Source organism: Rattus norvegicus, chromosome 2 (genome assembly GCF_036323735.1).
Source record: "Rattus norvegicus strain BN/NHsdMcwi chromosome 2, GRCr8, whole genome shotgun sequence".
In the NCBI taxonomy this organism is placed as follows: Eukaryota; Metazoa; Chordata; class Mammalia; order Rodentia; family Muridae; genus Rattus; species Rattus norvegicus.
This window is the reverse complement of record NC_086020.1, coordinates 149,818,844-149,846,020: the sequence shown is the minus strand read 5'-3', so window position 1 is coordinate 149,846,020 and position 27,177 is coordinate 149,818,844. Positions and strand designations below refer to the sequence as shown.

At 38.3% G+C, this 27,177-nt stretch overlaps 1 protein-coding gene, 1 non-coding gene and 1 pseudogene across 2 annotated transcripts in view; 2 read left to right on the top strand and 1 right to left on the bottom strand.

The window, feature by feature from the left end:
- Positions 1-27,177, bottom strand: part of Mme (membrane metallo-endopeptidase) — a 150,556-nt gene that overhangs the window by 111,361 nt on the left and 12,018 nt on the right. The window contains exon 2 of the mRNA XM_039101719.2: positions 9,316-9,469. The gene's annotated coding sequence lies outside the window, so the exon portion shown is untranslated. The remainder of the gene's footprint in view (positions 1-9,315; positions 9,470-27,177) is intronic.
- On the top strand, positions 20,646-20,771 carry LOC120101244 (small nucleolar RNA SNORA28). Its single transcript, XR_005501623.1, has one exon. It is a non-coding gene; the product is annotated as a small nucleolar RNA SNORA28 (small nucleolar RNA).
- Eif5-ps3 (eukaryotic translation initiation factor 5, pseudogene 3) lies at positions 21,330-22,555 on the top strand (annotated as a pseudogene).

Below are 27,177 nucleotides of genomic sequence, written 5' to 3'. Positions count from 1 at the left end.
TGAGTTCTTTGTATATTTTGGATATAAGGCCTCTATCTGTTGTAGGATTGGTAAAGATCTTTTCCCAATCTGTTGGTTGCCGTTTTGTCCTAACCACCGTGTCCTTTGCCTTACAGAAGCTTTGCAGTTTTATGAGATCCCATTTGTCGATTCTTGATCTTAGAGCATAAGCCATTGGTGTTTTGTTCAGGAAATTTTTTCCAGTGCCCATGTGTTCCAGATGCTTCCCTAGTTTTTCTTCTATTAGTTTGAGTGTGTCTGGTTTGATGTGGAGGTCCTTGATCCACTTGGACGTAAGCTTTGTACAGGGTGATAAGCATGGATCGATCTGCATTCTTCTACATGTTGCCCTCCAGTTGAACCAGCACCATTTGCTGAAAATGCTATCTTTTTTCCATTGGATGGTTTTGGCTCCTTTGTCAAAAATCAAGTGACCATAGGTGTGTGGGTTCATTTCTGGGTCTTCAATTCTATTCCATTGGTCTATCTGTCTGTCTCTGTACCAATACCATGCAGTTTTTATCACTATTGCTCTGTAATACTGCTTGAGATCAGGGATAGTGATTCCCCCTGAAGTCCTTTTATTGTTGAGGATAGCTTTAGCTATCCTGGGTTTTTTGTTATTCCAGATGAATTTGCAAATTGTTCTGTCTAACTCTTTGAAGAATTGGATTGGTATTTTGATGGGGATTGCATTGAATCTGTAGATTGCTTTTGGTAAAATGGCCATTTTTACTATATTAATCCTGCCAATCCATGAGCATGGGAGATCTTTCCATCTTCTGAGGTCTTCTTCAATTTCTTTCCTCAGTGTCTTGAAGTTCTTATTGTACAGATCTTTTACTTGCTTGGTTAAAGTCACACCGAGGTACTTTATATTATTTGGGTCTATTATGAAGGGTGTCCTTTCCCTAATTTCTTTCTCGGCTTGTTTCTCTTTTGTATAGAGGAAGGCAACTGATTTATTTGAGTTAATTTTATACCCAGCCACTTTGCTGAAGTTGTTTATCAGCTTTAGTAGTTCTCTGGTGGAACTTTTGGGATCACTTAAATATACTATCATGTCATCTGCAAATAGTGATATTTTGACTTCTTCTTTTCCGATCTGTATCCCCTTGATCTCCTTTTGTTGTCTGATTGCTCTGGCTAGAACTTCAAGAACTATATTGAATAAGTAGGGAGAGAGTGGGCAGCCTTGTCTAGTCCCTGATTTTAGTGGGATTGCTTCGAGTTTCTCTCCATTTAGTTTAATGTTAGCAACTGGTTTGCTGTATATGGCTTTTACTATGTTTAGGTATGGGCCTTGAATTCCTATTCTTTCCAGGACTTTTATCATGAAGGGGTGTTGAATTTTGTCAAATGCTTTCTCAGCATCTAATGAAATGATCATGTGGTTTTGTTCTTTCAGTTTGTTTATATGATGGATCACGTTGATGGTTTTCCGTATATTAAACCATCCCTGCATGCCTGGGATGAAGCCTACTTGATCATGGTGGATGATTGTTTTGATGTGCTCTTGAATTCGGTTTGCCAGAATTTTATTGAGTATTTTTGCGTCGATATTCATAAGGGAAATTGGTCTGAAGTTCTCTTTCTTTGTTGTGTCTTTGTGTGGTTTAGGTATAAGAGTAATTGTGGCTTCGTAGAAGGAATTCGGTAGTGCTCCATCTGTTTCAATTTTGTGGAATAGTTTGGATAATATTGGTATGAGGTCTTCTATGAAGCTTTGATAGAATTCTGCACTAAACCCGTCTGGACCTGGGCTCTTTTTGGTTGGAAGACCTTTAATGACTGCTTCTATTTCCTTAGGAGTTATGGGGTTGTTTAACTGGTTTATCTGTTCCTGATTTAACTTCGATACCTGGTATCTGTCTAGGAAATTGTCCATTTCCTGAAGATTTTCAAATTTTGTTGAATATAGGTTTTTATAGTAAGATCTGATGATTTTTTGAATTTCCTCTGAATCTGTAGTTATGTCTCCCTTTTCATTTCTAATTTTGTTAATTTGGACGCACTCTCTGTGTCCTCTCCTTAGTCTGGCTAAGGGTTTATCTATCTTGTTGATTTTCTCAAAGAACCAACTTTTGGTTCTGTTGTTTCTCTCTATGGTCCTTTTTGTTTCTACTTGGTTGATTTCAGCTCTGAGTTTGATTATTTCCTGCCTTCTACTCCTCCTGGGTGTATTTGCTTCTTTTTGTTCTAGAGCTTTTAGGTGTGCTGTCAAGCTGCTGACATATGCTCTTTCCTGTTTCTTTCTGCAGGCACTCAGCGCTATGAGTTTTCCTCTTAGCACAGCTTTCATTGTGTCCCATAAGTTTGGGTATGTTGTATCTTCATTTTCATTAAATTCTAAAAAGTTTTTAATTTCTTTATTTCTTCCTTGACCAGGTTATCATTGAGTAGAGCATTGTTCAATTTCCACGTATATGTGGGCATTCTTCCCTTATTGTTATTGAAGACCAGTTTTAGGCCGTGGTGGTCCGATAGCATGCATGGGATTATCTCTATCTTTCTGTACCTGTTGAGGCCCGTTTTTTGACCAATTATATGGTCAATTTTGGAGAAAGTACCATGAGGAGCTGAGAAGAAGGTATATCCTTTTGCTTTAGGATAGAATGTTCTATAAATATCCGTTAAGTCCATTTGGCTCATGACTTCTCTTAGTCTGTCGACATCACTGTTTAATTTCTGTTTCCATGATCTGTCCATTGATGAGAGTGGGGTGTTGAAGTCTCCCACTATTATTGTGTGAGGTGCAATGTGTGTTTTGAGCTTTAGTAAGGTTTCTTTTACGTATGTAGGTGCCCTTGTATTTGGGGCATAGATATTTAGGATTGAGAGTTCATCTTGGTTGATTTTTCCTTTGATGAATATGAAGTGTCCTTCCTTATCTTTTTTGATGACTTTTAGTTGGAAATTGATTTTATTTGATATTAGAATGGCTACTCCAGCTTGCTTCTTCTGACCATTTGCTTGGAAAGTTGTTTTCCAGCCTTTCACTCTGAGGTAGTGTCTGTCTTTGTCTCTGAGGTGTGTTTCCTGTAGGCAGCAGAATGCAGGGTCCTCATTGCGTATCCAGTTTGTTAATCTATGTCTTTTTTTGGGGAGTTGAGGCCATTGATATTGAGAGATATTAAGGAATAGTGATTATTGCTTCCCTTTATATTCATATTTGGATGTGAGGTTATGTTTGTGTGCTTTCATTCTCTTTGTTTCGTTGCCAAGACGATTAGTTTCTTGCTTCTTCTAGGGTATAGCTTGCCTCCTTATGTTGGGCTTTACCATTTATTATCCTTTGTAGTGCTGGATTTGTAGAAAGATATTGTGTAAATTTGGTTTTGTCATGGAATATCTTGGTTTCTCCATCAATGTTAATTGAGAGTTTTGCTGGATACAGTAACCTGGGCTGGCATTTGTGTTCTCTTAGGGTCTGTATGACATCAGTCCAGGATCTTCTGGCCTTCATAGTTTCTGGCGAGAAGTCTGGTGTGATTCTGATAGGTCTCCCTTTATATGTTACTTGACCTTTTTCCCTTACTGCTTTTAATATTCTTTCTTTATTTTGTGCGTTTGGTGTTTTGACAATTATGTGACGGGAGGTGTTTCTTTTCTGGTCCAATCTATTTGGAGTTCTGTAGGCTTCTTGTATGTCTATGGGTATCTCTTTTTTTAGGTTAGGGAAGTTTTCTTCTATGATTTTGTTGAAGATATTTACTGGTCCTTTGAGCTGGGAGTCTTCACTCTCTTCTATACCTATTATCCTTAGGTTTGATCTTCTCATTGAGTCCTGGATTTCCTGTATGTTTTGGACCAGTAGCTTTTTCCGCTTTACATTATCTTTGACAGTTGAGTCAATGATTTCTATGGAATCTTCTGCTCCTGAGATTCTCTCTTCCATCTCTTGTATTCTGTTGGTGAAGCTTGTATCTACAGCTCCTTGTCTCTTCTTTTGGTTTTCTATATCCAGGGTTGTTTCCATGTGTTCTTTCTTGATTGCTTCTATTTCCATTTTTAATTCCTTCAACTGTTTGATTGTGTTTTCCTGGAATTCTTTCAGGGATTTTTGTGATTCCTCTCTGTAGGCTTTTACTTGTTTATTAATGTTTTCCTGTGCTTCCCTAAGTGTGTTCATGTCTTTCTTGAAGTCCTCCAGCATCATGATCAAATATGATTTTGTAACTAGATCTTGCTTTTCTGGTGTGTTTGGATATTCCATGTTTGTTTTGGTGGGAGAATTGGGCTCCGATGATGGCATGTAGTCTTGGTTTCTGTTGCTTGGGTTCCTGCGCTTGCCTCTCGCCATCAGATTATCTCTAGTGTTACTTTGTTCTGCTATTTCTGACAGTGGCTAGACTGTCCTATAAGCCTGTGTGACAGGAGTGCTGTAGACCTGTTTTCCTCTCTTTCAGTCAGTTATGGGGACAGAGTGTTCTGCTTTCTGGCGTGTAGTTTTTCCTCTCTACAGGTCTTCAGCTGTTCCTGTGGGCCTGTGTCTTGAGTTCACCAGGCAGCTTTCTTGCCGCAGAAAATTTGGTCTTACCTGTGGTCCCGAGGCTCAGGTTCGCTCGTGGGGTGCTGCCCACGGGCTCTCTGCAGCGGCAGCAACCAGGAAGACCTGTGCCGCCCCTTCCGGGAACTTCAGTGCACCAGGGTTCCAGATGGTCTTTGGCTTTTTCCTCTGGCGTCCGAGATGTGTGTGGAGGGAGCAGTCACTTCTGGTTTCCCAGGCTTGTCTGCCTCTCTGAAGGTTTAGCTCTCCCTCCCACGGGATTTGGGTGCAGAGAACTGTTTATCCGGTCTGTTTCTTTCAGGTTCCGGCGGTGTCTCAGGCACAGGGGTCCTGCCGCTCCTGGGCCCTTCCCCACGGGAGCCCAGAGGCCTTATACAGTTTCCTCTTGGGCCAGGGATGTGGGCAGGGGTGAGCAGAGTTGGTGGTCTCTTCCGCTCTGCAGCCTCAGGAGTGCCCACCTGACCAGGCGGTTGGGTCTCTCTCTCACCGGGTCTGGGAGCAGAGAGCTGCTGCGGGCCGGGATCCGCGGGTGTGGGACTTCCGGTAAACACAGAACGTGCCCGGTCCTAGAGAAATTCTGCTTTCCTGTGTCCCAAGCTCACCAGGCAGCTTTCTTGCAGCAGAAAATTTGGTCTTACCTGTGGTCCCGAGGCTCAGGTTCGCTCGTGGGGTGCTCCCCACGGGCTCTCTGCAGCGGCAGCAACCAGGAAGACGACGAAATTGTATTCTTACATGAATGCAGGACATAGCTCAGAAAACAAAAAGTAGTAATGACCAATGTAGGGAAATATATAGGTAAATATTAATGAATATTGACTATATAAGACAAAGAATCATAAGTCAGTGACATTGCTCAGTCCTAGACATAGGTTTGATCTCCAGATTCACCTGGAGGAGAGAACTGAATCCCTCAACTTGTCTTCTGACCTCCACATATGTGCCATGGCATTCCTCCCTTCCTCCCTCTCTCCCTTCCTCCTTCCGTCCTTCCCTCCCTCTCTCCCTCCCAATACACACACATGCACAGACACACACACACACACACACAAACACACACACATGCATATGCTAAATGTTAAATAAAACAATGAAAAGTTTAAAATTCATTAAATTAATATTTTGTTTAACCAAGCACATTAAAGGACATGATGAGAACTCTAACTAGTGCTCTTTCTATGCAGTATTAATCAAGAAACCCTAGCTGGGGCAATAAGGAAGTAGCAAAATATCTATAAAACTTGGAAAAGAGAAAATGGAACTGTATATTATTTGCAAATGGCCTGATTTGTTCCTAGTAAAAGATTAAATATGCTCTAAGTAAATTGTTAGAATTATAAAAATTGGTCTAATAAGTTGAAATATGTAAGTCCAACATATAAAGGTCAATTTTGTTCCCATAAATCAGTAACAGAATAATTGGAACACAATGAGAGCTCCTTCATGGGTTCATATTGCAGAACACACAGGAATAAAAGAACCTTTGTACCTTTTTGTTTTCACAGACTGCTTTTAGTTTGGTACACCTTTTATACATGTGTTAATACAAAACAATCTTTAGAGGCCTGAGATGCTTTAGCAGTTAAAGGCACTTGCTGCCAAACCTGATAACCTGATTCCAAGCCCCAGCACCTACATAGTAGAGAGACATGACTCCCCTAAGTTCATGATTCCCGTAAGTCTGTTTCTGACTGCCACATGTGTTATGGCTTGTCTGTGTCAATAGAACTACACACAGATACACATAAATAAATGTGAAATAATAAGTTAAAATGTCCACACCAAAATGATTGTAAGATCTCAGAGATCTTAGCGACCCAAGAAACACTTAGATGTCATAACGTTTGGAAAGATTTGAAATTTGAGCTTAATTCTAGGCTATGTTGTGTCTCCAAATCTGTATACTGAGAACCTAATTCCTAATAAAGTGGTATTAAAATAGGGTGTTTGAGTGGTAATGTTTAGGTGAGGCTGTGAGTGTGGGACTCCATAGTAGATTAGTATTCTTATGAGAAACAGAGTCTTCAGCCTTAACTGTCTCCTGGGAAATGGCCCTCCTCGAAAATGTAACCATGCTGACATGATGGTATCTGGGACAGACTTTTTTGGTCTGACACACCCAGGTAGTGGCAGTACATGCATTGTGTTACAGCAGCCTGGATAGAAACACCTCCCTAAATCTTACCATAACACCATTATGACAACTATCTTATGCTTTTTAAATCTCAGCTTCTGATTCATCCCATCAGAAGTTTTGCTGCTTGCGAAGATACAGGAATTTAGCAACTGTCAGAGGTGGAAGTAATCCTTGATTATCTGATTAACCTTGTAATTTTATGAATAAATGAACTAAGGAACAAAGAGGCTAATTCATTTACCTTAAGTTCCTATGCACACAGGGGAAAAAACAGCTTAGTGTAAGTATGCCATTTTAGCAATAAATACATCACTCACACATTAAGAACACACACAGCTGAAGAGGAAGATCTTTAATAATAAGGTCACAGATTTCAGCAAACCTAAAGGAAGGATATTTGTAGATCAAGGAAATTGTCTTATAGCTGCGAAGCCATACTTTTTTGTTGTTGTTGTTGGTACAAGTTTCCAAGGTGTGAGACTTGTAAATCAAACCTCGAAACTCCAAAAATCTGGTAATGGAAGAATAAACCCTAAGGCAGTACTGAGAACCTAGTATACTAACCTTATCCTGAGTGCCAGTAAAGCTGTGACCACCCTTGATACACTTTCTGCTCAAAAGAACAAGGAATTAACAAGTTTGCTTTTAGATTTCAAGTCTCATTGCCTACCCACCAAAATCCAGGTGATTCCGCTTATACTGGATTCTCATAGTGCTGTTTCTTTAAATTGTTTATGCTTCTTGTGACTTATCATCTGTTTGCTTCGTGTCTTTCTTGTACATACAGTTTTCTGTTCTGTTTTTAACTCATTTTTAATTTATCTGGAATCTAAGGATCACACAGGTACTTTCGAGCTGTAAAACTGTCTTTTCATTGTGGTATGCTTCTTTCCTTATCTTGCTTGGGATTTTTAATTAGACATGTAACTAAACTATCCCCCGAGGATGGTTTATCTCCTTCACAAATGAGGTAGTACTGGTACTTGGGTTTCATGGTCTCTTCCTTGGGGCACCTTGTAGATATTAAGTAGCCCGTCTACATCTAAGCTTTGTCATCTGTGAAAGCATGATAGCACTTAATTGCATAAACATGCTGTGAGAAGCAAAAGATTTACAGTTCTACAATGCTGACAAATCATTCTGGTTTAGACAAAATTCCATCTTTCTATGAATGTGGGCTGAGACATACTCATCCTTTATTTTAAACATTTATCAAGTCAACTTTTGCGATCATGAAACATCTTCTAATATATATTTGAAAGTGGCCCTACTTTTCAATGACCTGGGAGCATGTAATAGGAGGGAGAATTACTTCTTCTGGAAGGATTTAAAATGAACCCTCTATGAAATCATCTCAAGCCTCTGAGGGCGCTGTCCTGCCTACTTCCCTGGAGGTCAGGAAATGAGCTTTTTATTAGGGAATTGCATTTAGAATTGGTCAAATGCTGAAGTTTGTCACGTGGCTCATCAGTATGAAGGTTTCCGTTCTCCCTAACACTATTTTCAGATCTCTTTGTTTCTATGTTGGCTTATTTTGTGGCATTTTTATGGGTTTGGTTTGGCTCGTCTCATCCTTCATGTGCTTATTCTTCAATGGATGCCATCCCTTCAGTTAGCTCTCTAATGGTTTTATTTTCCCAACTCACAATGTTAGTGTTTGCTCCCACAAGTGTGATGACAGGAAAGGTAGAGAGACACCATCTCACTTTTCTCTTTTCTTAACCCTGCTATATTAACTTTATATCTTACTTATCACAATTACATTTCATTCATTCATTTATTCATTCATCTAAAAGTTTGATTAGATTGAACATTGCCTAGGGTCATGGTGGTAGGGTGGGACAGTGAACAGTAGACTAGACACTACGGCTCCTTTCTGGGGGCAATGTACAAATGAATGCGTCCTAAAACTACAGAAATACTTCTTTTGTTGCTTGAGTCAGATTCTCCAGGGAGCTACTTCAAAACTACTAGCAATTACTGTCAAGGGTCTTCATTAATATCTTGGCAATTTAAATTTCTTAAGTATGGGTATCATTGTCATGGCAATCATTCCTAGGTATTTATCCAAGTTTTTAAGTTAACTATCCATTGTATCTTAAAATAAGTGACATTTCTTAGGGAAATGTTGCCTGGAGCAAGATGGTGGAAAAAAGTCAGAGATCCTTCTCTTTTTCCAAAACAAATTTAAAAATACATTTAAAAAAAAGCACCAGCTACTAGCTTGTATAGAATAATAATGTAGGGCAATGGGAATCAGGAGAATACATGCAGAGATATTCTCTCTCTCTCTCTCTCTCTCTCTCTCTCTCTCCCTCCCTCCCTCCCTCCCTCCCTCCCTCTCTACTAAGGCAAGAGAGAAAAAGAAGCAACAGAATATGGCAGGCACCATAAAGATTCCCTTCCCTATCTGGAGACAATATTGGACAAGACTAATTAAAAGCTAAGGAGTTCACATAATTCTCCACTCTTCACCACCACTAATGTTTCCAGAGTTTGAAGGCACATTGTTATAGCAATATGTGATTAGCTTGGGGCTAGCATAGCAGACATTCTGAGAGTAAGAAATGTAAACAATTTCCTACCAATGTACCAGGGGCAGGCATGTCAATTAGGGATTATCTACCAGGAAGTAGGTAAAGCTAGGTAAAGTTTGACAAATCAGACTCACCATTTAAGTAAACACATCTGCACATCTCTTTGAAGATCCAGCACAAAGTATACTAAAACAGCAAACAGTTGTCCTCTGAGAGGCCAGGGATTTGCAGAACTGCAGGTGGACTCAATTACTCTTTATGATCCAGTGAGTTGCAGTTGAAAAGGTACTGTAACAGACAGGTGGAAAGACACAAAACAGTTGGGAAAAGATAATAAGAGAATCGATGGGCTGCATTCTACCTGTAACGTATGTTAAATCATATGTACAAACAGAAAACAAACTACATGGCCTTGTGTGGAAGAATGAATTGAAGCACTGTGATGCTTTGTATGTGCTTGGCCTAGGGAGTAGCACTATTAGGAGATGTGGCCTTGTTGGAAGTAGTATGGCCTTGATGGAGGAGGTGTGGTCTTATTGGAGAAAGTGTGTCACAGCGGGGTTTAACTTTGAGACCCTCCTCCTGGCTGCCTGAGGACAGTCTGCTCCTGGCTTCCTTTGGATGAAGGTATAGAACTCTCTGCTCCTCCCTCTCCTTGCCTGCCTGGACACTGCTGTACTTCCTGCCATTCTGATAATGGATTCAACCTCCGAACCTGTAAGTCAGCCCCAATTAAATGTTGTCCTTTATAAGAGTTGCCTTGGTCATGGTGTCTGTTCACAGCAGTAAAATCCAAACTAAGACAGAAGTTAGTACCAGGGACTGTGGTATTGCTGTGATAGGCCTGACCATATTTTTGTTTGGAGAAATGTGGATTTGAGGACTTTGTAAAATAGTGGAATGCTTAAAGTTGGGCTTAATTGGCCATACTAGTAGAAACATGGAAGACAGTGTTCCTGAGTATGTCCTGAGTGTTTCTGTTTTGTGAAATCAGGTTTGCACTTCATGGAACTAGAGGAATAATGCACTAAAATCTCATTCTCTCTCTCTCTCTCTCTCTCTCTCTCTCTCTCTCTCTCTCTTTCTCTCTCCTTCCCCCCCACCTCTCTACCTCTCCCTCTCTCTCCTCTCTCTTTCTCTCTGTCCCCCTCCTCCTTCCTTCCTTTATTCCCCTCTTCCTCTTTCCCTCCATCCTCTCTTCCTTCATTTGCCTTAATATCTTTGTTGGTGAGATGTTGCCTGTTTTTCCTAAAAAACATGAACACATACCTCTTTACTTTGGAGAACAACACACCTAAGAAAAGATTCCACAGAAGCCAAGCTTGGTGAATCAAGTGGCTTATTGCAGTTACTTTCCAAGATCATGGGTGAGTGACTAGTTACTTATAAGAGGCTCACAGATTCCAATACCACTGAATTGAAAAGCACACTACAGCATGGGTGACATCGTATAGAAACTGCATCCTTGTGGCTCTCTGTCCAACCTACAGGCCTCTCTTGTTCACCAAAAAATTGTTAAGCTTATACAACCTTAAAAAGGGTGTTGTGAATTTGTAACTTTTGAGATTAATTGATTCTTATCTTATTTAGCTTCTGGATACTGTCAATGTATCCATAGCTCATGAAACTTCTACCACTCTTCACAAATGACTTGAGAAATGAGGACTTCACCCTAAAACAAACTACAAAAAAAGATTTAAACAACATAGAAGGAAAGCAAGAAGAATGGGGAAAAATTGTCTAGTAATGAATAGATCTGGATTCAAAATATTACAAGAAGATAAAGAACTGCTAAAGACTAGAAGAGACATGGAAAGAAAGAAAGAGTGAGTTTTTGAAATAAGAAAAGGCTTGGAACAATGAGTGGGTGGATGTGAAAGAGACAGAGATTGAAGAGTAGTTGGTTTATGACCAAACCGAGCACAAAAGATTGTACAGCAAGAGCTGCAGTACCCAAGAACCTATGTATATACAAATATATTCAAATATAGACTAGGTTTATAAGAATAAAGTAAACCGTATATTAAAAGGTCCTCCATGTTCTAGGAAGTAAAGGACCAAAAGATGTTCTGAAGAATTAGTTGGACTTTGAGGGCATAAAAGTGTGGGAAACTAGGTGTGGATGAAGGCACATGGAGTTCATTTTGGACTTCCTGTGTTTATGGGCTTCTCAGAGAGAGTTAGAAAGTACTTTCAAATGATTTATAACAAATGTAACATATAAAAATTATGAGATAAAATTTAAAGTATAACTCAGTGGCAAATTTATACTTTAAATGCTTGTATTTGAAAACAAAATACCAAAATCGGTGCCTACGAGTCCAACTTATGCAAACAGTAAAAGAAAAAAAATCATATCTGAGACTACTTTTATTATTTAAGAGTGTTCATGAAGAACAATGTAAATGCTAAAGGAGGAAGAAATGAGTATTCTGAGTAAATGACCACAAATTGTGCTGTAGTGTAAACTATTGATGTGGGTTCCAGAGTGGCTAAAGCTTTCAGACCCTTCAGAGGGTGTGACTTATTGGAAGAAAGTGAGATCACTGATTTGTGTCCTGGAAAGGACATCCATCAGATTCTGGTCCCCTGCTCTCCCTCTCTTCTAATTGACCACCACAAGCTTTTGTGCTCCTGTGGGGGCTCCCAGCCATGACAGTCTATGAAACCATTTTCTTTTGGAGGGGAAAGGGACAGATACTGGAGAAATAGGAAACAGGGACAAAACTATCAACATTTGCAGGTAAAATGGTTACAGCTTTAGAAAATATTTAAAAAGCTTCTTTTAAAAACAGAAGAGAAATGCTTCTGAGACTCAGTAGGGATAAATAGTAGCTAGAGAACTGCCGTGAAATGAACATGGAATTCCTCCTGACTATAAGACATATTCCTGGAAAGAAGCAATTGTACACTGGAGAAAATGTATAAAAGATTCATTTGTAAAATGGAAACAAAGAGAAATCCTTGTGTTTTCCAAAGGCATTAACCTTGATTTAAAAAAAAAAACAGTACCTCTTTCATATGTAGGCAAAGCCAACTTTGTAAAACAATCAATTAATGCTTTATTAGCCTGTGAGCTTAAGTCACTCAATAAAATACTCTAATTCCTTAGTTATAATATTGATATAATAAATTTATAAAAGTAAACATGCAAGTGGATCAAGGACAGTTTTGGAAAAGCAAAGTGGTAAAAGATCACTAGTTTATGGTATGGTAAAATATTTAATTATATGAAAATACTCAAAGTTTAGGTCATAAAAGAAATAGATAAAGGAAACATGATTAATTGTGCTGTAACTGAGATAGCTATTTCTAGTGAATTAGTCCATTATAAAGTCCAGATTAGGGGAAAAAGAATAAAATCCTAAAAAATATTGAATAATTTTCTAACAGATTAGGGGGAAGTAGACTTTAATCATATTGTTAATTTTAAATAATTTCCAAATATAACAAAGATTTATATATAAAATTATAAAAATACTGGACAAAACATGTGATTTCATATATAATTTTTATATGACATGGCTTTATTGGCAGGATACAAAGCAAAAAAGTTGAAAAGTCACATATAAGTGATGTTTCTTAAAAGACTAAGAGACTTAAGAGAATGCTCGGGGATTATAAGTACTTCTCTTGCAGAGGACATAGATCTGCTTTCTGCATTTCTTTGACCGCTCACAACTCTCAGGGATCCAACCTCACCTCCTTAACTCTTCAGGCATCAAGCACACACAGGGTATACATACTTACATGCAAGAAAACACTCATACACATGATAGATGATAGATAGATAGATAGATAGATAGATAGATAGATAGATAGATAGATGGTAAACAGACAGACAATAAATAAATAAACAAACAAATAAGTCTACTTTGCAAATACTTTAAGCATTGTATTATAAATGAACAACAACAAAAGCCTACCTAACATGAAAAGCCAGGTTTGGAGGCACAGGAATCCTTGAGTTGAGGTGAGGTTGAGGAAAGAGAGGCACAGGAAGGTGGGCAAATTCAAGTTCAATCTTGAAATTAAATTGGAGAGCAATAGAGTCAAACACAAGACATGACTTCTGGCTACTACATGTGCATACATGTGAGAGGATGCCCACATGGACACATAGACACACACACACATACACACACACACACACACACACACACACACACACACACAGGGAGGGTGGGGGAGATTGAAAGAGAGAGGGGGGAGGGAGGAAGGGAGAATATATAATATAGTAGAAAAAACAAAGTTGATAAACTCTTAACAGAAAAGTTAACATAAATAACCCTAATAAGAAGAGATATTTGCTATATTCCCTAAATAAACAAAGCTGACAAAACAAAAACTAGTGATCTTTTGTTACCTACCATGTCCATACAACTGAAAATCTAGTTTTAGGGCTGAAGACATCTTAGTGGGAGAAAACTTGCCTAGTGTATGAAACCCTGAGGTCAATCTTCAGCTCTTCCTATCATCCAAAGAAAATTCATTATTGGGGAGCACATAAAAAATAATCACAAGCATATTCTATGGATAGGAAAATAAACTATATAAATTATCAAAACATAATTTGTCAACAAATACTTTCAATATAAAGATTTTTATTTAATTCATTTCATGTAAAATGTTATACATGCCTGTATAAACTAGTATGTGTTCCTTTCCCTTATTCTCTAACGAATACATAAAAAATTCTAGGTAGCTTATCTTTTGGAAAGACTGGTTATGAATTAGGAAGAAAAAATGTTATTTTCATTTTATATTTGTTCTCTAAATTCCTTCTATCTTAGGTCCTTATCATTTCATAAGATGTTCTTAGAAACTAATTCAGATTGTTCTAAATCTTCATAAAATGTCAAGAGAGGAATCAGCATGGCCATGAAGACAGTCTATTTTGTCCCCCCCAACCCCCCAGCTCTCTGTTCTCCCAGGTCTATTCCCTCAGTATCATCCTAGCTCTTCATCAAAATAACTGGAGCAGCCTTCCCTACCCCTGTTCCCACCTCATGTGAACACCACAGATTTTCTTCTAACCTTTTCCCCCCAACTAATTGCTGTAACCTAGCCACCTGTTCAAGCAAGCACCCTCTGCTACCCAATAGCCAAATGCTATCCATTTGCCAGAAAGCCAGGTAGACTACTTGGAGATACTCTTGTCTCTTCTTTTCTCTTTGTTCCCCCAGATCTGTTTCCTCAGTCAAATCCCCAGCTGTGAAGGGGAATACCTGTGGCAGCCTTCCCTGCTTCCCATCTTACCTTTCTAACCTCTCTCCTACCACTTGTTTCTTTGTCTTGTTTCTTTGTCCCAACCCTCAAACACAGCAGGCACCCGGTCCTGACACTCCTGCCCTGAAAAACAGGTAGGATAATGGTGAATCCACACTTTATCTCTATTCCTTCAGGTCCCATTCCCTACTCTCATTGCCAGCTCTGTAGCAGAAACCCTGTTCCCTTCTCTCTCTGACACCACCCCAAAGATTTGTCTCCCCAAACTCCCCCCCCCCCAACTTATCCCAGTAATTTAGCCTTCAACAAGAGCAGGCATACCCTGGGAACACAGTAGCTGAGCAGGCCAGGGAGACAGTCCAGCAGGCAGTACATAGCGCACCACTATCCTAAAGCCCAGGTAATGAACAAGTCAAGGAACAAAACACTCACCTAACAAGAGACAAAAGCAGATATCATGACCTAGACCTAGAATCATCCAAAGTCGAGATCCTAGAAGCCATCCTCAAAACACAATCATTGACAGCCAGGACCTCATGTCTCCTCCACTGAAGCCCAGCAACCCTACTGCAGCAGGTCTGATTATCACAAAATAGCTGAACCCCAAGAATCATTCCTCAAAACTGCTTGTATGAGGATTGTGGAGGTCTTTAAAAGGAAGTTTATAAATTCCTTAAGGAAACACAAACACAAACAGTTCAAGGAAAGGAATAAAATTGTTTTACACCTAAAAAATTGAAGTAGAATGGATAAAGAAAACACAAACTGAGGAAATGCTGAAAAAAGAAAAACTTGGGAATTTGAACAGAAACTACAGAGGCAATCTTCACTAACAGAATATAAGACGTGTAAGAAAGAATCTCAGGCATTGAAGATATGATATAAAAAATGGATGTATCAGTGAAATGTTAAATCTAAATATTTCCTCACAGAAAACATCCCATGAAATCCAAGATACTATGAAAAGACCAAATCTAACAATAAAAAGGGATAGAAAAAGGAAAAGAAATGATATCAAAGACTCAGAAAACATTTTAAACAAAATCATAGAAAAAAATTCCTAACACAAAGGAGATACCTGTAAAGGTACAAAAGAGCATACAGAACACCAAATAGATTGTGCCAGAAAAAATGTCCCCTCGGCACATAATAATTAAAATGTCAAACACACAGAGCAAAGCTGGAATATAAAAAGCTGCAATGGACAAAGACCAAGTAACATTTATAGGCAGATCTATTAGAATTATACCTGACATCTCAATGGAGACTCTGAAAGGCCTGGACAGATGTGCTGCAGACTCTAAGAAACTTTAGATGCCCAGACTACTAGAACCATAAATGCTGTAAACCACCATAGAGGGTAAAATTAAGATATTCAATGAAGAAACCAAATTTAAACATTATTTATCTACAAGCCTTATGGAAGGGTCTAGAAGGAAAACTACAGCCTAAAGAGGTTAACTATATCCATGAAAACACAAGGAATAAATAATCCCATACCACCAAAGTCAAAGGAAGGGAAATGTGCACACACACACACACACACACACACACACACACACACACACATCACCATCACTACCACCAGCAACAGCAACCATGAAATAACAGGAATCAACAACCATTGGCCATGGATTGCTCTCAAATCAGTGGTCTAAGTTCATCAATAAAAGACACAGGCTAACAAACTGGATTTAAAAATAGGAACGATCTTTTTCCTGGTTCAAAGATACACACCTCAACATCAAAGATAGACATTACCTCAGAATAAAGGGTTGAAAAAGAATATTTCATGAACATGGACCTAAGAAAAAAGCTGATGTCTCCACTTTAATGAAAGGGACTTCAAACCAAAACTAATCAGAGGAGATAGGGAAAGACACTGCAAATTCATCAAAGGAAAAACTACCAAGATAACATTTCAATTTTTAACAACAATGCCCCAAACTCAAGGGTACCCAAGTTTGTAAAAGAAAAAAAAACATACTGCTATAGCTTACTGATTCTCACACACTGATATTGGGAGACTTCAATATCTCACTCTGACCAATAGACAGATCATCTAGAAAAAAAATGGACAGAGAAATGCTATACTTAACAAATGCTATAAACCAAATGGACCTAACAGATATTAACAGACCATTTTACCCAAACACAAAAGAATAGACCTTTTTCTCTATGCTTATACAACTCTCTCCAAAATTGAACAAAACAAGTCTGTCTTGTGCAGAAAGAAAGAAAGGAAGAAAGAAAGAAAGAGAAAGAAAGAAAGAGAGAGAGAAAGAAAGAAAGAATGGGCAAAAGAAAGAAAGAAAGAAAGGAAGAAAGAAAGGAAGAAAGAAAAGAAATTAAACCTTGCATCAATCATACCACTACAGGTTTGGACATCAGCAACAACGAAGTAACAGAAATCTTACAAATTCATGGAAATGGAGTAATTCTCTCCTGAATGAAAAACAGGTCAGGACAGACAGACAGACAAAAAGAAAGAAAGAAATGACAGACTTTCTAGACTTCAATGAAAATGAATACATGGTACAGCCAAATTTATTGGACACGATGAAAGCAGTTCTAAGAGGCAAGTTTATAGCACTAAGTGCCACATTAAAACAAACAACTAGAGAGAGCTCATACCAGCAACTTAATTGTCTATCTCAATGCTCTAGAACAAAAAGGAGTAATCACACTTGAGAAGAGTAGGCATCAAGAATTAATCAAACATGTGGTTGAAATCAATAAAATAGAAACACAGAGAACAATGCAAAGAATCAATGAAATAAAAAGTTGGTTCTTTGAGAAAAGAAGATCAATAAACACTTATCCAAATTAACTAAAAAAGCAGAAAGAGAAGACCTAAATTAAGAAAATCAGAAATGAAAAAGAAGATACAACAACAGACATTGAGGAAATCCAGAGAATCATAAGAACACATTTTAAAGACCTGTACTCCATCACATTGAAAAGTCTAAAAGAAATGGATAATATCCCAGATAGATACCACTTCCCAAAGTTAAAGGAATAAACAAAGCAAAATCCAGGATCAGATGGCTTTAGTCTAGAACTTTAGCAGCCCATTAAAGATGAGTTAAAGATTATTGCACAAAATAAAAGCAGAAGGAACATGTCCAAATCATTTTATGAGGCCACAATCACCATGATATCCAAATCATTTAAAGATTAAACAAAGAAAGAGAATTGCAGACCAATTTCTCTTATAAATATAGATGTAAAAATACTTAATACCATACTTGCAAGCTCAATCCAAGAACACATCAAAAAGCCCATTCCCTATGATCAAATTGGCTTCACCCTAGAGTTGCAGCAATATTTCAACCTACTAAAAATTAATAAATGTAATCTACCATATACATAAATTGAAAGAGAAAAATCACATGATCATCTCATTAGAGCCAGAAAAGTCCTCTGACAAAATCTAACAACAAGAAGTACTGAAATCTAAGAAGTACTAGAAAGATTAGGGATACAAGAGACATACCTAAACAAAACAAAACCAAAATGGCAGTTTAAAGCAAGCCTATAGCTACCATCAAACTAAATGCAGAGAAAGTCAAGCAATTTCACTAAACTCAGTATGAGACAAGGGTTTCCAGTATCTGCATATTTATTCAATATAGTAGTTGAAGCTAAAGCAGTAAGAGAACTGAAGTGAATCATGAGGATACAAATTGGAAAGAAAGAATTCAAAGTATCTTTATTTGCAGATGATATGACAGTATATATAGTGACCATAAAAACTAAACTAGTTAACTTCTACAGTTGATAAATATTTTCAGCAAAGTAGCTGGATACAAGGTTAACTCACAAACATCTATAGCCTTTTCTCTATATAAATGACAAACGGACTGAGAAGGAAGTCAGGGAAGCAAGTTTCACAATAACCTCAAATAACATAAATTATCTCGGGGAAATTCTAACAAAGCAAGCAAAAGATCTGTATGACAAGAACTTCAAGTTTCTGAAGAAAGAAATGGAAGAAGATAGCAGAAGATGAAAAGATCTCTCATGTTCATAGATTGTCAGGATCGATAATAAAAATGGCTGTCTTACCAAAAGCCATCTACAGATTCAGTGCAATCCCCATCAAAATTCCACCACAGTTTACAGAGCTTGAATTGAAAATTCTCAACTTCATATGGAAACACTAAAAGGTCAAGGTAGCTAAAACAATTCTGAATGATGAAAGGAACTGCTGGAGATCTCATTAGTCCTGACCTCAACTTGTACTTACAGAGCTATAGTAATAAAAACAGCATGGTATTGGCATAAAGACAGGCATGTTGATTAACAGAAATCTTTGCCTGCACTATCATTCTTCCATTTAGAAAGTCTTTTCCTGCCTTGAATTCCTTGGCACGTGGGGAAGACTTTTCTGAATGGAATAATAGTAGCACAAGCACTAAAATCAATAACCAATAAACAAGACCTCAGGAAGATGAAGAGCTTCTGTAAGGCAAAGGACACAGTCAATTAAACAAAGTTGTAGCCAACAGAATGGCTTTGTTTTGTTTTGTTTTGTTTTGTTTTGTTTTTCTTACCAGTTTCACATCCGATGAAAGACTCCTATCCAAAACGTATAAAGTACTCAAGAAACTAGATCTTAAAAAATCAAATAATTCAATTTGAAAATGGGAACATATCTAAACATAGAGGGATTTCAAATAACTGAGAAACACTTAAATGTTCAACATCCTTAGCCATCAGGGAAACGCAAATCAAAGCTACACTGAGATTCTGTCTTATACCTGTCAGGATGGCTAAGATCAAAACCACAAGTAATCGCTTATGCTGGCAAGTATGGGAACCAGGGGAACACTCATCCATTGCTGATGGGAGTGCAAACTTGTATAGCCACTATGGAAATCTGAGGTTCCTCAGAAATATGATATGGAAATGGGTCTACCTTAAGATCAAGCTATATACTCTTGGGCGTATACACCCAAATGATGCTTTATCCTAACAGGGACACTTGCTCAACCATGTTCACTTCTGCTATACTAATAATTGTCTGAAACTGGAAACAACCTAGATGTTCTATAAGAGAACAGATAAAGAAAATGAGGTTCATTTACAGAATGGAATACTAATCAGCTCTTTTAATAAGTGTCATTCTGAAATTTGCAAGGAAATGGATGAAACTCTAAAAAATCATTCTGAAGTAACTAACATAGACCCAGAAAGATAAATAATAGTATGTATTCACTCATATAGGTATTAGCCATTAAAAAATGATAACCAAATTACAATCTACAATCTGTTGGCCCAAAGAGGTTAGTATAGAGAAAGGGTCTGGGAGCAGGGCACATGATTCTTCTCGGAAGGGGAAATAAAATATATTTTATTGGTAGACTGGGGTTGTGCAAACTGGAAGGATGCAGTAGGGAGTGGGAGTGGAGTTGGAGTTAAGGGAGGAAATGAGGGGAGAAACAACTATGAGGAAAAAAACCCAGTCAACTCTGTGAAGGAATTTCTTAGACTCTCAAATTAAAATACTCTTTTCTTAAAATGATATCAGGGTTTAATAGAGTTCCTATAATGTGACAGAATCCAATTTTAAGAAAATTGACAAACTGACTTAATAAACGTTTAGGAACATTTAAGTTTTCATGCCAGATTGTAGGTACTATAGTGCTGACAATAATTTTTCTCAGTCAGTAGACTTCCACAAACAACCAGACTGCACAGGCTAGGCTCATTGGTATTTCTGACTCAACACTTATGCACACAAAGCATTCATATCCTCCTGTCTTCTCATCTGAAGCTCTCTGTCTCCTTTTTTAAACTGAGCTCTTTTCATTTTGTTTTCACTCATATTCCAGTTTGCACTTGTGTTTAAACTAGTGGCTCTCAACCTCTGGGCTGTGACCCCTTTGGTAACAGAGCACTTTTGTATGCAGAGCAACTATTCACCACCTAGGATTTAGGAACAGTTTCAATGTCTATTAACAGATGAATAGACAAGGAAATGTGATATAAACATAAAATTAAATAGCATTTAGAGTTTCTAAAAGAAAGAAGTATTTTAATATATAACAATACATGTAATCTTAAAAACATAGTGATGATAAAATTAATAATCACATAAAAATACCAACATGGATCCCCTTTACTAGTCATCAAAGTAGAACTTGTATAAATTAAAGTGGGATGGTAGACATCAGGAACTGCATGGAGAAACCTGTATATTAAATGTCCTTATGAAAATAAAATGGGTTGCATGCAACACTCTGTGGCAGATGAACAAAACTGTCTGACACAATTTGAGCTTGCTATAGGAAGAAAGTCTGACCTATTCCGGTGTTCTCTTCCCCGTAAGACAAGCCGTTTTGTAGGCTCAAACAAACTCTCTTAATTGTTGATCTGGTTTTAGATGTGGTTTTGTTTAAATTCATGGGGGAAACTACCTAATATAAACCTCCTAATCTTTAATAACTCCAATACGTACTGCTTCACCTTATTTTATAATCTATGCCATGAAGTTAGTAAATTTATTTGAAGTCTGAATACCTTCAGAATTCTTTTTTGTTGTTTTTTCAAGGCAAGGTTTCTCTGTAATCTCTTTGGGTGTCCTGGAACTCACTTTGTAGACCATGCTGGCCTCAAACTCAGAGATCACCTGCTTGCCACTGCCTCCCAAGTGCTGGGATGAAAGGCATGCAGGATTGTTTTATTGAAGTGTATTTTTGCATGGGTATTCTGTGGGCAGGTATGTCTGTACCACATGCATGCAGTATCCAGGAGACCAGCGAAAGGTATTAAATCCCCTGGAACTGACTGGAGTTATGGATGGTTGTGAGCCACCATATGAGTGCTGAGAATCTGAACTTCCTTCTTATGCAGGAACAAGTCCTCTTACTTGCTTACCAGACACTCCCTTCAGAATTCCAAGCTGTGTTTTATCATGTTGGCTTTTTCTGCAGAGAACTACAATGGTGAGAGGGTAGGATTTGAGTCTGATAGTAATACATAAAGAATAAAGCTAAGCGACTCTCACTTCCTTGTAGACACTGGTACAGGAAAGAAAGAAAAAGAAAAGAAAGATAGAAAGGGCAAGGACAAGGAAAATGGCTCTGTATCCACCAGTGAGACACCACCACCTCCACCACCAAATGAAATTAGTCCTCCACATGCTGTGGAAGAAGAGGAAGACGATGATTGGGGGGAGGATACAACTGAGGAAGCTCAAAGGCCCAGAATGGATGAAATCAGTGACCATGCAAAAGGTCTGACACTTAGCGATGATTTGGAAAGAACTGTAGAAAAGCATGTTAACATCCTGTTCGATGTTGTTAAGAAAAAAAAGAAAGAAAAGGGCATTGTTGATTTGTCTGATAAAGACATTGTGGCTGAGGCAGAAAGACTAGATGTAAAAGCCATGGGCCCTCTTGTTTTGACAGAAGTTCTCTTTGATGAGAAGATAAGAGAGTAAATTAAGAAATACAGGCGCCATTTTAAGATTTTTGTCCTAACAACAAAAAGGCCCAGCGGTACCACCTTCATGGTTTGGAATATGTGGTAGCAATGCATCAAGCTCAGCTGATCTCCAAGATTCCACATATCTTGAAGGAGATGTATGATGCAGACATTTTAGAAGAAGAGGTCATTATCAGCTGGTCAGAAAAGGCCTCTAAGAAATATGTCTCAAAAGAACTTGCCAAAGAGATTTGTGGCAAAGCAGAGCCATTGATTAAATGGTTGAAGGAAGCGAAGGAAGATTCTTCTGGTGGTGAGGAAGAAGACGAAGATGAAAATATTGAAGTGATATATTCTAAGACTGCTAGTGTACCAAAAGTTGAAACTGAAGTCTTACAACAAGGATGATGATGTTGACATTGACACCATTTAAAAGGATGGATGCAACTTAGCTTAACAGTGTAATGCTGCAAATTTTTCTCCATTATCTGCCAGAAGTGCAACATGTATGTGTAAGAGCTAAAGTGACTTAACATCATGCTACACTTGATACTAAAAAGCTATTACTGTGAGTGACCTATAATTAAGCCCAATGAGACATCTAGGGAGTTCATACATATCAGTGAGCAATTATAGTTTGCTCATTTATAGCATGTTTCTTTCGGAAAAACTAGTGGTGGACACATTTGGATCACATTTATACAGTTATAAAAAGTAAAGATTTGATTTTGGTCATTCAAAAAAAAGAAAATGGAAAAAATAAAAGAAGGCTGTATCACATTTATTATAATGTAAAGCTATTTTGGATCGCTAAGAATCTATAAAAATAACATTTTAATGAGCTATGCTGCATATCAGATATTACAATTTATAACAGTAGAAAAATTATAGTTATGAAGTGGTAATGAAAATAATTTTATGATTGGGCCTACTACAACTTTAGGAGCTGTATTAAAGGGTCACAGCGTTAGAAGATTGCGAGCCACCACTGGTTTAAACAGATACCCTAGAGTTTTAGTACCTTGGCAGCATGATTGTTGTGCTTTATTTCCCTGTAAGATGATCTGTAGGTACCCTGCTCTCCCAGATCAAAGTAACAGAAACCTGTTTTAGTTGCTGTCTTAGTTTGGGTTTCATTGCTGTGAAGAAATATGATGACGAAGACAACTCTTATAAGGGAAAAATTTAATTGGGGCTCGTTTACAGTTTCAGAGGTTCAGTCCATTATCATCATGGCAGGAAGTATGGCAGCATCCAGGCAGACATGGTGCCCGAGAATTAGCTGAGAGTTCTACACCTTGATCTGAAGGCAGGCAGGAGGAGACTGTCTTTCACAGGCAGCAAGGAGGAGACTGAGTTCACACTGGGCAGAGCTTGAGCTCCAAGTCAACCCTCAGAGTGACACACCCTAACCAGGCTACACCTCCTCCAATAAGACCAAACTCTTTTTTTTTTTTTAATTAACTTGAGTATTTCTTATTTATATTTTGAGTGTTATTCCCTTTCCCGGTTTCCGGGCAATCATCCCCCTAATCCCTCCCCCTCCCCTTCTTTATGGGTGTTCCCCTCCCCATCCTCCCCCCATTGCCGCCCTCCCCCCAACAATCACGTTCACTGGGGGGTTCAGTCTTAATAGTGACCCTCCCATAGACCACACCTATTCAACTCAGCATAGTTGTTCTTTCTTATCAGTTTTGTTTATCTTTCTGTAAGTCTTTTTTTAAATGTTTTTTTATAGATTCTTAGTGATCCAAAACAGCTTTGCATTATAAGAAATGCGATGCAGCCTTCTTCTATTTTTTCCATTTTATTTCCATAAGGATATTTAGTATACCGTTTCTCCATGCAGTTCCTGATGTCAACCATCCCAGTTTAATTTATACAAATTCTACTTTGATGACTAGTAAAGGGCACCCATGCTGGTATTTTTTATGAGTTTATTAATCTTATCACCACTATAATGTTTTTAAGATTACATGTATCGTTATATATTAAAATACTTCTTTCTTTTGAAACGGCTTAATGCTATTTAATTTTATGTTTACTCACATTTCTTGTCAATTCATCTGTTAATAGACATTGAAACTGTTCCTAAATCTTGGGTGGTGAGTAGTTGCTCTGAATATAAAAATACTCTGTGACATGATGGTTTTTAATGCTTTCTGACCAGTGTGCAGAAGTGGAATTGCTGGTTAGTGCACTGTCTCTGCATGGAAACTCTTGTCTTCTGCACTGATGCACTATTTTGTACTCCTAACAAAGGTGGCTTGAATGGCTCCTCACGCTTTGATAACAGACATCCTGGCAGGCATACGGTGACACCTCAATGTGATTTTGATTTGATTTTCCATAGGAATTTGTGACTTGACTATCCTCCCACCAATCTATTGGCCATTTAAATGTGTTCTTAGGAAAACTATTCTTTCAAGTCCTTACATCATTTAAAAATTAGAATATTGCAATTTTGTTATGAATTTATGGGTATTATTATTGTAAAGATTGATTTCTATTCAAACACATGGTTTGCAAATATTCTTTCCCATTTTACACATTTCTGTTTTTACTCTGTCCATTATGGTTTTTTCTTAGCTTGGTTCAGTCTTGCTTACATTCTCATTCTCTCTCTGTCTCTGTCTCTGTCTCTGTCTCTGTCTCTGTCTCTGTCTCTCTCTCTCTCTCTCTCTCTCTGTGTGTGTGTGTGTGTGTGTGTTTCCTGTACTGAGTGTCAAATTCACAAAATCCTTTGTAGAGCACACAGTTTTCTTCCATCCCCTTCTGCGACAGTCAAGACCACACAGACTTCTGCCCTGTAAGAAAAGGCAATCAGCTTCGTGAATCTTCCTGAGATGTTGGGACTTCAGGAAAGTTGAGATGTATTTAGGGTCAGAACGGCAGATGGGCATCCAGAGACCTTTCCATGAAGACATTTCCTACATTGCCTAAAGACTAGGCAAAGGTAGGATTCTGCGTCTCCAAGGCCCAGAAACTTGCTGACATTTCTGTTCTCATTCTAAATAAACATCCTCTTTCAAAGTTTAACTCTGCACGCACATTTGTATAGTACTTTTCCTTAATGAATGACCCTCCCACATTGTGTACATTTTAGATTGTACAAATATTGGAGGTTTCACCAAGTAGGATATGAACCCTGTATTAAGTCAGGATCTGCTCTCTTCACTACTCGGGTCTTGTATCCTGGATGAAGACATGGTGCACAGGGATTACTTTTCCAGTTCTTGGCCAATTGGAGAAGGACATTCTACTAAGGCTGCTGATGCAGGAACAGGTATGGGATTCTCCAGGTTAAAGACCCTGTGAGACTTGCTGGAAAGATGGACAAGAAACACTTACTACAGCTCAACACTTCAAGCATTTAAGTTGGATGGAGTTTACATAGATGAGCTTTGTTTCCATGTAGTAAATGACCTAGTGTGGGGAAACCCTGCTAATTAAGGTCGAAGTCTACCAAGAACAGATAGCTTCTCTGAGTTGGTGCAAAATGGAGGACTTTTTGTACTAGCATGGCTTCCCCTTCTCTGATCTTGTCTGGAAAACCTTAATCCCCATACCCTCTACCTGGGGAAAGTCTTGTAGTCCTTGGCAGAACAGCAAGTTCGATTCCCCCCCTCAGCCTCCTCCCTAGCTGCCTTCCTTTAAGAACCCACCCAGCAAGATTCCTGGAATGCTTCTCCATGCAAATGAGGTATTCACAAAACTTTAAAACTCTAACCAAAGATTTTCATCGACCTTGAAAATTCCTTCCACTCTCCAAGGCCCATATTAACCCCTGGTTTACCTAAATAAAGTGTATTCGTACAAGCCCACCCTTAATAAAGTTATGCACAGAAGCTAAGCCATTCCATAGAAGAACTGTAACACTAAGATCCTCGGAGAACAACACCCTTCCCACCTCCCCGACTCCCCGCACTCACTCCCAGCAGCACAGGGGTCCTGCAGGACCCCACCCATTCTGGACTCTGCTTCCCGGTATGCTGCTGCTTCTAGACACTCTGAGAGGGAGGAATCGCAGGACTTGGAACCACAGCTAGACCACAAAATGCATACTGCAATCTGGTGTTAGCACCAGTAAAAAAGGTGTCTCATAAAAGAATAGTGAGGACAAGACTAGAAGTGATGACTGTAAAACAAGAGTCCAGAGAAGAGAAATCAGGAAGACAATGGGAATGCTAGAGTGATTTCCAAATTTAAACCATAAAGTAAGTAGTTGCAATTATGAAAATCTCACATATTGATGAAGTAATGAAAATAGATTTATACTGATAAAGGATTGTATGGGTCTTAAAACCAATAATATTTTCTCATGCATTTGCTGTGGAAAGGTGAGAATTAAGGATGATTTCTTGAACGTTTGTTTTGAACAAGATATCCTTTGATATATGACAAAATATTGATGATAAAGAATGCTCATCAAGCAGGGGTCCTCAAGCTATATGTCATGGCACCCATGACAAACCTCTATCTCCAAAAATGTCTACATTGTTATTCTTAGCAGTAACAAAATTACCATTATGAAATAGCAATAAAGTAATTTTATGGTTGGGGGGTCAGCATAACATGATGAACTGTGTTACAGAGTTGCAGTAATAGGAAGGTTGAGAATCATTGCCATAGAGCAACAAGAATAAAAGCACACACTTATGCCCACTTGATCTTTGACAAAGAAACCAAAAATATATAATGAATAAAAGAAAGTATCTTCAATGAATGGTGCTGGTCTAACCGGCTATAGGTATGTAGAAAAATGGAAGTAGACCCATATTTGTTACCTTGCACAAAGCTTAAATCCAAGTGAATCAGGGATTTCAACATAAAACCAGATATACTCAATCTAATAGAAGAGAATGTGGAAAAGAGCCTTGAACTCATTGTCACAGGGGGAAATTTCCTAAACAGAGCTCCAATGGCTTTGACTCTAAGTTGATAGATGGGACCTCATGAAAAGCTTCTGTAAGGCAAAAGACATAGTCAATAAGATGAATCAGCACTTACAGATTGCAAAAAAATTTTCATTAACCCCACATCCGATAGAGGACTAATATCCAAAATATATAAAGAACTCAAGAAGCTTGTGGGGAGCCAAGCCCACTTACACACCCTCTGTTTCAGCAGTGTTCTCAGGAATGTTTCAGGCCCATTTATATAGCCTCTGTTTCTGGGAGACCTAGCCAGTTACCTATTCTTATTAGAACACCTGCAACTTGCAATTTATGGTCACAGGAACCAAAAGAACAATGGGAGGGTGGTGATGGTGATGAATTTGTCTTGGGCTCCCTGTAGACTTCCCACTTCCTTGTCTTTATAAGCCAGTGCCCTGA